Source organism: Mesoplodon mirus (assembly GCF_964341445.2).
Source record: "Mesoplodon mirus genome assembly, chromosome: 5".
Taxonomy (NCBI): domain Eukaryota; kingdom Metazoa; phylum Chordata; class Mammalia; order Artiodactyla; family Ziphiidae; genus Mesoplodon; species Mesoplodon mirus.
This window is the reverse complement of record NC_138980.1, coordinates 151,836,428-151,849,497: the sequence shown is the minus strand read 5'-3', so window position 1 is coordinate 151,849,497 and position 13,070 is coordinate 151,836,428.

Here is a 13,070-nt window from a genome sequence, read left to right as displayed (position 1 = left end):
TCTTTTAAGTGATAATTTTTCTTTTTTTTTTTCCTGCTGTGAAGTTATGATTCTCAGGCCTTCATTATCAGGGGACATTTTCTTGTTTTCTTTAAATCATAGAGGCAATGAAGAAATGTTATCCTTTACAATTGATTAAAGAAAGAGGGTAAATTTAGATTGTCAATTTTCTGAGCTACTTTAGTGTACAACTGGGTGGCAAACTTACTTTGATACAGAGCTTCATTTTTGTAACACATTAGGTTTGATTTTCTGACTATTATTGAAAAGTTCAAGTGATTCATGATTGCACTTTCCTACAGCACTTCTGAGAGCTCTAGAGATATTTCATATTTCCAAAGAAGCATCATTGTTGTTTTTGCCCAGGTGTAAAGAGTTTTGTGTGAATTGGTGCTGCAAGCAAACAGCATGTATCTACAAATTGAGTGAGTGTTTCTTAGACAAAGACAGCTACTGTAGCCTCAAACAAGTCCATGTATTTGGGTAAGGGAGTATTTTGTCAAGGAATGACAAGCTGACATATATTTATTAATGTCTCTCAAACTGTGTGACAAAATCTGGCAGAGTAACTGAATGCAACAATTTGTCACAATTTTATGGAATCCTTTCACATACAGAATTCATGCCTTTGTTCAAGCTGCCTAAAGTATTTAAGTTTTCTAAAAGATTTCTTGGGCAAAATTCCCACAAAATTTCCCTTATTATTTTCAAGGCTTTCAGCTCTTCCTATATACATGAGATAAATTTCCTGTTTTTAACATTCTCCCCAAGTGAATATATCTCTTTAGGAACATCTTGAAAATAAGACTTGAGTCTTCAAAGAAAAGTTGTAGAACTTACATATATACTGGATGTTTTCTTATAAAAATGTTAATCAAATTATGTGATGAGCATTTGCTACACATGTATTTGAAAGGATCAATGTCAATGAGAATGTGGCCACTTACTGTTTTTTAGATAGCTGATTGCTTGTGTTATCCAATACTTTCATTCTGGCATTTTTCCTTTATCTGGTTGCTACTACTGTAATTTTGATTTTTTTGATATTTACCTCTAAGAAGTGGTTGTAATTGCCACTCAAGTAAGACATGTGTTAGAGCCCAAAGATGTCCCACAATATTTTAGTAGTAGTAGTGTAAATGTATTTTAATATATTTTAATACATTCTATAAAATATATATTTACATACACATATATATAAAATTTTAAATATTAAATATACATGTGATTTTGCAAAGCTTAGATGGCTGACCACAGGCAGAATGGTGAAAATTTTAGGGAGGCAGAATTTCAGTATCTGCTTTCTAACCATCAGGGCTGTCCTGGCACAGAAAGGGCTGCTTTGGGAGCAGTAGGTTTTTCATTCCTAGAAGTGTTCACACAGAGACTGGGCCTTTTGCTGAAGATACTGTCAAGCACTTCAGGCATATACGAAATGGTCTCTAAAGGCCCTTTTACCTCTGAGACTCCATGAACTAAAAATATCATTTGAGGGAAATTGAGTTTTAATGACTTGTTCTTTTGAACCAAAAGGAAGTCTTCTGAGTGGGGGAGAGAAACACTGTTAAAATTAATTGAATGCCAAATGTTGAGATTTGGAAGATCAGTTTATACATCATGGTATTTTCTGTCCAAATGTTTATCTCAGAATGGATCAGGACCACAAATAACACTTAATCATGCCTGTATCACTTAACTAGTAGTCTTTTCTTATTAACCAATTTTTAGGTTTTACTCTAAGCCCAGATGGCCATATCCTTCTGTTATGGGTTGAATTATATCCCCCCCACCTGGCAAAATATGTTGAAGTCCTAATCCCCAGTACCTCAGAATGTGACCTTATTTGGAAATAGGGTTACTGCAGATATTAAGTAAAAATGAAGCCGTACTGGAAAAGCATTGGTCCCTAGTCTAATACAATTATTGTTCTTATAAAAGAAGACCATGTGAAGACATAAAGACATGGGGAGAAAGTCATGTGAAGATAGATAGAGGCAGAGATGGGAGTGATGCATCTACAGGCCAAGGAACATCAAGGATTGCCAGCTTTCACCAGAAGCTAGGAGAAGGGCATGGAACAGATTCCCCTTCACAGACCTCAGAAGGAATCAACTTGGCCAGCACCTTGATTTCTGACTTCTGGACTCCAGAACTGTGAGAGAATAAATTTCTGTTGTTTTAAGTCGCCCAGTTTGTGGTACTTTGTTATAGCAGCCCTAGGAAGCTGATACATCTTCATAGTCAATCACCTATAAGAGACATCTATGTATTTATATTTTTCCAGAAAATTTCTATGCATATGCACACATAAATATCTGTTTTCCTTCCAGTATACATTGGAAGTATATTATATCTACTCTATATTTGGCTTTATTATCTATTTTTATATTAACATAATTGAAGATTTTTCTATATCAATACATGAAAAGCTACTCTGTTCTTTTGAATGGCTGTGTACTAAGCCACTGCATGGATTTAATAATATATTTGACTTGTCCGTTACTGATGGTCATTCCAACTCTTTAATTACAAACAATGTTGCAGTGGACATTCTTGGATAAATGCCTTTGTGAACACATTCAAATATGTATACATGATAAATTCCTGGAAGAAGAAATGTCACATCCAAAGATAGGTGCATTTTCAAACATGACAGTTTTTGACAAATTGTCTTTCAAAAAAGTAGTTCTAGTTAACATTTTTATCTACATATGACAGTTACTGTGTCTCACTGAATCTGTATGGGACCACACTTTTGATTTTTTTCCCTGTCTTTAACTATGAGTGAGATTAAGAACGTTTTCATATATTTTGGCTGTTTGTATTTTGTTTCTTTTAAAATTAGCCAATTTTTCTAATGGGTTATTCTTATTTATGTGTAGGAGTTCCTTTTTAAAAATTTATTTCTTAGCCCTATTACATTGCTATGAGGGATACAGTGTAGGTGACAACTATTAAGTATGAATATTTTTGTCTTAAAAGTAGTTTCTGTATGTAGAAAAGACTATTCAGAGATTTGCTTTTGCTTAAAAACTTAGCACTTAATTGATTAAAATTAAAAATTCAAAGCCATACTTCTTACTTAAGCTTTTAAATTCAGTTTACAGATTTATTACTCTATTTATAAATCTGGATGATTTTAGTAACCATTTTTAGGGAAATTTTGAATGTGTATAATCACATTTATGCACTTAGTTAACTAAACTCCATATATGGCTGCGTTGGGTCTTTGTTGCTGCACGCAGGCTTTTTTTAGTCATGTCCAGCAGGGGCTACTCTTCGTTGCTGTGCTTCTTATTGCGGTGGCTTCTCTTGTTGCGGATCACGGGCTCTAGGCGCACAGCCTTCAGTAATTGCAGCGCACGGGCTCAGTAGTCGTGGCACGCAGGCCCTAGAACACGCGGGCTTCAGTAGTTGTGGCACATGGGCTCAGTAGTTGTGGCACATGAGCTCAGTAGTTGCGGCGCACGGGCTCTAGGGCGCATGAGCTTCAGTTGTGATGCACGGGCTTAGCTGCTCCACAGCATGTGGGGTCTTCCCGGACCAGGGATTGAACCCTTGTTCCTTGCATTGGCAGGTGGATTCTTAATCTCTGCGCTGCCAGGGAAGTCCTCCTCCATATATTTTAAAACTCATTTTGTAAATTTCATCTGCTTGACTTCCTTTTCAAGTATGTCGATCATCTATCTGAAAAACCTTCCCAAATACTTAATATTTTAAAAAATCTTTAAAAAAACTAAGCACATAAAAATAGTGAAGGTTAATCTTCTTTCATATTCCAAAGCTTTTATATATATATTGTATGAGTTAAAATTGCAAGTCTATATCAATTATTTCATTATGCATTTTAAATTGCAATTACTGACCTCATTTCTCATTTTAATATGCCAAGTTCCTTCCAAACATGGATATATCACTTAACCAAAAACATTAATAAGATTGTTTTGATCTTCTTAAACGTTTCTGTACTTAATTCTAAGTTTCTCAAGGTTTGAAGGATGCTTAGCTACTAAAGAAATTATGTCATCTAATATCATTTTTCGAGTTGACTTCTCAGCTTGCTTGAGGTTACTTAACAACCAGAAATTTAGGTCAGGACATTCACTGAATTCTGATAGAACATACTGAGACCTGTTTAAGAGTTCATAACAGGGACTTCATAATTTGAAGTCTGGTATTTTAGTCCTACCTCGTGTTAGGAGAGATCCATGGTCTGTTGAAAGGATCCCTTATCTCTCATCTAATTGATTACCTGAGGAGCTTAGATGTTTTTTTGAGTTTTAAGATAGGAACTGATTTTCACATCTAACTCTACAGTGTGTAAAACTTGGTGGGAGCCTGAATTCTTTATATATACTTTCAAATGTAACTCTTTTATATATTAAAATAATATCATCTGAACCTGTATATTGTCCCATGGCATTCCCTTGCTATTCAGTTGTAACTTCAAAGGACATTCTACTGACAAGAAGAAGGCGGGGCATTGGTTTCAATCCATCTGAATCTCAACTACCTTTGTTTAATCACTTGTGATTGAAAGACCTCATACATCTTGATAACATGGTCACCAAATGAAGGTCATATGCATAACATATACACATATTTAAATGCATCCACAAAGGCGTTTATCCAAAAATGTCTATGGCAGCATTGTTTATATGAAAAAGATTGGAATCAATCCAAAGGCCCATTAATAGAGGATAGGTTACATAACCTATTAAAAGGCACTTAGAATTTTTCTGCACATTTCAGGACTGAAGATGACATATTATTTGGCTTTAATGCTTTAGTTTCTGGCAAGCTCAGCACCAAACCCTCCTGACTCCTGACTCCATGATTCTTGGATGCAGGAAAACAATCTGAACTGCTGATGCCATAGTACAGAGAAATAAGGACTGTCTTTGGATGGAAATAGTCATCCTGATAATTCACGGCACCACTACCAGTATATTCATCTGATCTACTTTTCCTTAGTGTGATGTTTGTGATGAAAGAATATACAGTATTTGGAAAGTAGTAGATTTGAACATCCTTTCCCCACAATGGGTAATATTCTAGGACTATAATCACGAGAGTCTGTTTTTCTGCATATATATTTTAAAAAACAGGGACTATTGAGGCACTAGGCACAGCTCTGCTTTCAGAAATTTATGATCAGAAGGAGGAATATTTATCTATTCTGATAAAATTTTATATTATGATGAATAAAATGCTAGAGCCGGAAGAAATTGTAAACTTCCTCTTTTCATAAATAAGGTAGAGCCCAGAGAGCCTAAATGATATTCTCCATGTTCTATCAGTGAGAGTAGAACTCTTAGTGCTGAGATCCAAGAACCACGGAACCTGAAAAAAGAACAGGCCATTCACTCATTATTATTATGCCATGCTCAGACTGAGGATGAAGATAAAGTCCATTTTTCTCTGAACTATAGGTCAGAATCCAACCAATATTGACTTTCATGAATTCCAAACAGGGATATTTGAAAAAAATTCTAGAACCTCTAGCAAAAAGATAAAGAAAAGCAACACATTTCCTTTTATTTTTTTCTTATCACTTTGTGAAATTGGTTTAGATGAGGTAGGGGGTCAGGAGTCAACTGATGAGAACAGGGATTGGTTGTATTGGTTTGGGGCAGGCAAGCCAGGGAGCCGCATTTCCCAACTTTTTACTTTTTAATTTTTTTAAATTTTTATTTATTTATTTATTTTTTGCGGCATGTGGGCCTCTCCCTTTTGTGGCCTCTCCTGTTGCGGAGCACAGGCTCTGGACGCGCAGGCTCAACGGCCATGGCTCACAGGCCCAGCCACTCCGCGGCATGTGGGATCTTCCCGGACTGGGGCACGAACCCGTGTCCCCTGCATCAGCAGGCGGACTCTCAACCACTGCGCCACCAGGGAAGCCCTTCTTAATTAATTTTTATCGGAGTCTAGTTGATTTACAATGTTGTGTTAGTTTCTACTGTACAGTACAGTGAATCAGTTATACATATACACATATCCACTCTTTTTTAGATTCTGTTCCCATATAGGTCATTACAGAGTATTGAGTAGAGTTCCCTGTGCTATACGGTAGGTCCTTATTTGTTATCTATTTTATATATAGTAGTGTGTATATGTGAATCCCAATCTCCCAATTTATCCCCCCCCCCTTATCCCCTTTAAAAGCACACACAATATAGCTGGGCTTTTAGATATAGGGCAGTAAATAAAACCCTGAAATGTTATACAAACTTTTGCATTTAAGTGAGTGTTCTTCGTCTGGATGGAAGATTCACAGTTTAAAAAAGATTCTCAAAGTTCCATGAAACTAGAAACAGTTAGGCATCAGTAATAACTTCCTCCTAGGCACTTTGACTAAAATTCTCTGCTTGGCGAAGAGTGTGCAAGCAAGAGGTAACCCCTTTTAGGGTGTAACATTTAGTCCACAAGCCAGTCAATGCTTAATGTTTTTCCTATAGAGATCGTAACTTTTTCATAAAAAGTAAGGATTTCAACAAAGATGATTATAAATTACTATTTTTACAAGCTGAAAACATGCCAGTATGACATAATACGAGACGTGAAAATAGCTGCATTGGAAATTAAATAATTTCTCCCAATGAATTTACCTATTGTTAATGCTTATGTAATCCACATCTCTTTCAGATTTAAATACAAATGAGGTCCTATACCTCATTTTATATTCTTACTGTTCCTCTAAATATATCCAGGAATTGGTGGTGCGGTGGGGGAAAGCTTGTGTTTCCCTTCCTGTCTCATCAACTGAAGCTCCACTTTTCTCTCTGCTCCAGGCCATTCTAAGCTTGAACAAAGCCTATTACTTTGTAATTTTCTGAAAGCCTTGGTGCACACGTGTGTAACAGATTTTGCTGAAGCTTTAGGGCAATGCAGGGGATTTCCATCACAGTGCTACAGATAACTTTAAACTGAGCATTAATACTGCTGTTCACAAGTGACCCCCAGTCCCCCGCCACTGAGCTTTCTCATGGAGCCCTGCTTCTAAAGGCTTTGCAGCCTGCTGTGTTTCTTAGCTCCTTTATCCTTCTCTTAATTTCCATCCCTCTTTTCTCTTTTTTCTTACCCCAATCACTGATTAACTGTTAGCTGTTTGTGAAGAGCAGCTTATCTAATCTCTAAAAAACCTGTCGTTTTACACACCATGTTTTGGGAGAGGTCTCATTTTTTCTACCCAAAGCAAACTTTCAAGGTATTTTCCTAGATGAAGGTGGTTGATCTCTTTAAGTGACCTACTATTAAAATTACACTTGTATGTATAATTTTAATAAGAAAAAAATAAATAATAAAACTATTTTCATTTTTTTTCCCATCATGCTACCCTTAACTTTCCTCTTTATGACCAGGAATCTCTTATTTCTTCTCACCTGGTGTCTATCCAGCTGTACTGTATGGAGTGTCAACATTTCCTTGCTTTCATCTAATGCTTGATTTTGAGACCTCTTGAAGACTTCCTCTTCCTCAGTTCTCAAAATTTATATTTCTCTGTCAGAAATAGGGTTGTCTTAAAATCTCTGGGAAGGCTTATATTTATCTCTTCTCTACACTTAGAGTGCCTTTATTTTTTTCCTTTTTCTTAGCATGGTCAGAAAAGTATGGGGGAAAATCCCACTCTTTACATTGCTAAAACTATCCTCCAACCCCGAGATGCTTTTCAATTAAGAGAAAACAGTCAATAAACACACGACTGACTCATTCAATTTACTTTTCCTCTCCCTACACTATCAATACTCAGTTTGCAATGCAGCCTCTTTTATAATTCTAAATCTTTAAAATAAATTTTACTCTTATTTAGGGACTACATTCTTTATTCTCTGAATGTTTAAAAACACACGTTGAACAAAGCATAGCAAACATTTTACACTGAATCGCCTGGTATTCCATTGATATAAGCAGCTAGTGATGTTTTGGAGATGTGTGAGATGTTGGGATTTCAGATAAGGCCATGTGGATGCTCTTTTGGAGGACTAGAGACACAGAAGATATAATCAGGAATGAATTAGAAAGCCCTTCTAGGATTTCCAGGTAACAGGATAAGATGCTGCTCTGGGAATGGCAGTCAGAGAACATCTGAAGTGGATGGTGTTGGGAAGGGGTTGCCCAGAAGGAGGAAGGTGATCCAGATGAGATAAGATGAGAACCACAGGGTTAGAAGTGGAGCAGTTGGATTAAAGAAGAAGAGATATGAGCTACAGAAAGTACATGTCATGTTTGGTTAACTGACTGAACACAGAATGCCAAAGACAGTAAGAAGCTGAAGATTTCTCAGTGTCCATACTCAGAATATTTGAAAGATGATTCATTACTTGCTCTGAGAGAGATACAGGAAATGGAGGATAAATTGTTAAAGCTTTGTAATATTCAGGGTCAGTTGATATTTCTACACTCATTTCAAGTGTATCACATATGACTGATTTCCTGGGAAAATTTATGTATCCGAAGGAAAAGAGTTTCTAATTAGGATCTGTTTCGCTGAGACCATATACATGGCAAAAACCATTCAGGCAATCTGTCATGTGTTCTAAATTATTTGAAAAGCTGTCTACATTAATCAAATTAATTGTGTAGGGCTAGCCTTTGGGTTCTCAGACTATTTTTAAACATACATACAAAAAGTTTCTACTTGTTCTGTAAAAAGTCTATTTATTAAAACATGGTTATGTCTAATGACTTTTTTCCCTTCAAAATCCTGTGTTTAGAACAATCACAGATGGCTTGCAATAAATCATTTCCAATTTCACTCCCTTCTCAGGCAATGTTATCCAAATCTGTGGTTTAAAAAACCATTTATACACCAAGAGCTCCTAAAGTTATGTTCCAGCTCTGACCTCTCTCCTGAACTCCAGACTCAAATACCTGCTGCCTTTTATACATCTCTACTGGGAGGTCTAAGAGGCATTTCAACCTAACAGGAAAAGAACTCTTAATTCTCTCTGTTTCTCATTCTTCAACCTGCTTCTTCCTCATTTTTCTCAATTGATGGTGCCAAGATCCACTTGGTTGCTCAAATAAAAATTTACAGTCATCCTTGGTTCTTCTTTTTTTTCTCTCATACTCAGCATCGACACTACTAATAAATTGGATTTACCCTATCTAAAAAAGCTCTTTGTGAATCTTCCCACTTTTCTTCATCTCCTTAGCTGCTACTTCGGACTATCTTTCCTTCCAACATTGAATCCATTATAGACAAGGTAGCCAGAGTAATCTTCAAAAAATTCAAATCAAAGCATGTCTGTTAAAAAAAAAAAAAAGCATGTCTGTCCATCTCTCTCACACTTAGAATAAAAACCTATGTGATCCTGCATCCATCTGCCTCTCTGGCTTTAACTGATCACTGTCCATTCTCACATGATGGTACAGCTGCACTGGATTGCATTATGCTTCTTAGAAAGTCCAAGGCTATTCATTCTTTATGGGCTTTCATGTTTATCAACCTGGACTGTCCTCCTTCTAGAGCATCATATGTCTGGATCCTTTTAGTTTCCTAGTTCTTATCTTAAATCTCGCTTCTTCCGTTTAGTCTTACCTGATACTCTATCACAGTCAGAGTCTATCCAGGAAAATGAAACCACGCTTAAGTATTTAAAACAGGAATTTTAACACATAGTGTTGTTACACATGTGGTGGGAGAGCTGAGAAGCCAAAAAGGAGATGGAAAAATAACCCAGAGCTTGAAAACAGCAGAAAGCTACTACCAACTCTGGGTTGGAGAGGCAAAAAGAGGAGGTAGGTTTACTGAAGTCCAGGACCACAGCAGAAACTAGAAGCACTTCAGGCATGACTGGCAAGAGTCACGGAAGGGATGTAGCCTCTGCTGAAGACATTACCCAAGGCAGGGAGAGAGGGGGAAAAACACGTTAATTTCTCCCTTCTTGCAGTGCTCCAATCTCAGTGATTCCATTTGTTAAACCCAACCATAAGTTAGCTAACATAGGAGCCTGTAGAATGTAACCTGCAAGGTCAGCCCCACTCTGGTACAGAGCAGACCAGGACATGGAGGAGAAATTAATCTGAGTGGAATCAGATCAAGCATGGGTATATTGGGATGTCCCTGGTGGCACAGTGGTTAAGAATCCACCTGCCAATGCAGGGGACACGGGTTTGAGCCCTGGTCCGGGATGATCCCACATGCCGCAGAGCAACTAAGCCTGTGCGCCACAACTACTGAGCCTGTGCGCCACAACTACTGAAGCCCACGTCCCACAACTACTGAAGCCTGTGCGCTTAGATCCTGTGCTCCACAACACAAGAAGCCACCGCAATGAGAAGCCCGCGCACCACAACGAAGAGTAGGCCCCGCTCGCTGCAACTAGAGAAAGCCCGTGTGCAGCAACGAAGACCTAACGCAGCCAAAAATAAATAAATAAATAAATAAATAAATAAATAAATAAATAAATAAATTTTAAAAAAAGGATAGGTATATCACCCAACTTAAAGTAGTCACCCTTACCCAGACACATCCTAACTCATTGCTGTTTTTTCATCACAGCACATATCATTCTTGAAATTTCTTATTTTTTTTTTTATCTGTCTTTCTCTAGTTCACATCCAACACAGCATCTGGCATATTTCATGAGCTCAAAAATGAACACAAAGAGGAGAAATTTTCCTCTGTAAGGTCACAGTAGGAAAGATACATAAAGAAGTCCTTTAATAATCTTCCAAGTTTGTACACAGTGTAACTAGAACTCAAAGCTGGGTTATTGATTAAATCAGTAGATGCACATTCCTTATGGATTCTCTACCTTAGCGGGGGAGAGTGGTGCTATATTTTCTGAAGAGACAATTATAATGCTTTTAAAATAAATACCTGTTGATTCAGTCTTAGAGTTTAGCTTCTAGTAACTTTCTTTTTTAAGAAAAACTTTACTGAAATATAACATGCTTTAAAAATATTGTAGAATGTTTTTGGTTGCATTTGGTTACACTTGGTTAGAATGTTTGTAAAATCAAGAAATGCTAAGAAAGACTTATGTAAAAATTTCTGAGGGCCTCCTTTTTTTTCAGTTCCCCCAGTTAGTAATAAATACATGTGTCCTTGCTGCTCATAACACCTTCAGCTCAAAGATCTCGGAGCCCTGTAGACACAAATTTACTATTCTCCTGTTTTTAGCTGAGAAACATGAGATTTAGGTACCAAGCAGTTTCTTTCAGCATTGTAGCATCACAGCACCAAAGGACCCTTAACGAGATAATCAAATCCACTCCTTTTGCCTCCAAAGTATGCATTGAATTATTGAGCTAAAATAGGATTATATCTAAATCCTCATTTGTTAAGGCTCTTGGGGAAGGAGATTGTAATGACTCCATTTTAATAGCATTTACTGTTCATAAATGTTTCCTGGTATTTATTCTCCATTCTTCACACTACAATTTCAGCCTGTTTTATCTCACTCTTTCCTGACCTCCCATAATGTGCTCAATTTTGTATTGCTTTTTAATTTTTTTCATACACAAAAATCTCATCTCTATAACAACATCATCAATAGGAATTACATTGCTTTACACTGTTTCAGTTTGCCCCAGAGTACAGGTTCAGGGATGTGTCAACTAGCTGATGGGTTGTAGTGTTAGAATCTATTTTGAGTGGAGAAAGTTAGTGATTGAGTGATATCCACATGATATTGGGGCATCAGGAGATATAAGAAGAAGAAAAAGAATCCAACCTTTTTTGAGTACTTGTTATGCACCAAACACTCTTCTAAATCCTTTTACACGTATTAACTTAATTCATCTTCACAATGACTCTATGGGTTGGCACTATTATTATCCCATTCTAAAGAAAAAAAAAGGAAAGCTGATGTATAGAAAAATGTTAAATGTCCAAGAGCGTGCGGTTGGTAAGTGGCAGTGCTGACATTCAAATCCAAGAACCCATGTTCCTCACCACTAAACTACAGCTTCTGTGGGTGAGGGGAAGGGGACTTTAATAGAAAGTGTCCAGGAAATGGCATATGGTGGTTCTGGTTTCAGTTCTCACTACAAGAAGAAGTGACTGTTGCTTGCGACAGCAGACAGAAGGCCACTGTTCTCCCAGAGGAAACACAGCTGCCAGGGAGAAGGCACTTACAGATACAGAGTAGAGTGCAGCAAAGTATAGTCAGCATTTGAGGGAAGCAGAACTTTATGAAGAATTTCATCAATAAAGAGTAACCGTGGCAATGAATAATGACCTAGACTTAGGAATAAGGATCCTGAAGAAAGAAATGGACATTCCAGCCAGACAACCCAAACCAGACATCACATTGTGCAGAGAACTGTGTACACACAGAAGAGCATCAGACAAGATCAGATCTGTTTCCATAGCCCCTAGTCATGTAGACAAGTCTTATGACTAGCTGCTTAGTAGAACACGTTGATGGTCTTCTTTACATCATTGTTTATAATTAGAAAATTAAAGTGCATAAAATTCTTATTTGTTAAAGAATTGTGGATGTAATCATTGTAGGTAAATTCTTTCATCATCTTACAAAAGTTTCAAGTCAAAGGGTCCTTCTATGTATTGCTAGATATGAGTTCCTGGCTGGAAGAGTAGGATGAACACACTGACACCAGAATTCTTTCATTGTTGACAAGATTTAAGTGCTACATGCTACAGGTACATAATATATATGTTAGCATTATCACCTGATATTATATTGGAAATGGAAGTTTCAACAGTTTCCCCAGCTGTTAGCTAAATACACATGTACATACACGTATATAACCATACATGTATTCACACCCTTATTCCTCCAGTGCACTGCCCTCTCTCATTCCTGTCTCCTCAGTTGATTGTCAAATTCCTTCCACGGTCCTGCCCCACTCTACTGAATGGATATTATTTTACAATTTTCCATTATTTTCTGCAGGCACACAGTGATACCAAGTCCTCCACCGCCACATGCTGCCAGGCTTGTTCTTATTGCTTTGGCCAGGAATGGCTATCCAACTTCTAGATTCATCCAAATCCAGTCACTCTCCAAGGTCCAAATCAAATTCCTCAGGCGATATTCTCCACAAACCCCAATCATTCCCATCTCTATCCTCTTTTGGTGCCTCCTCTGAATGCCACT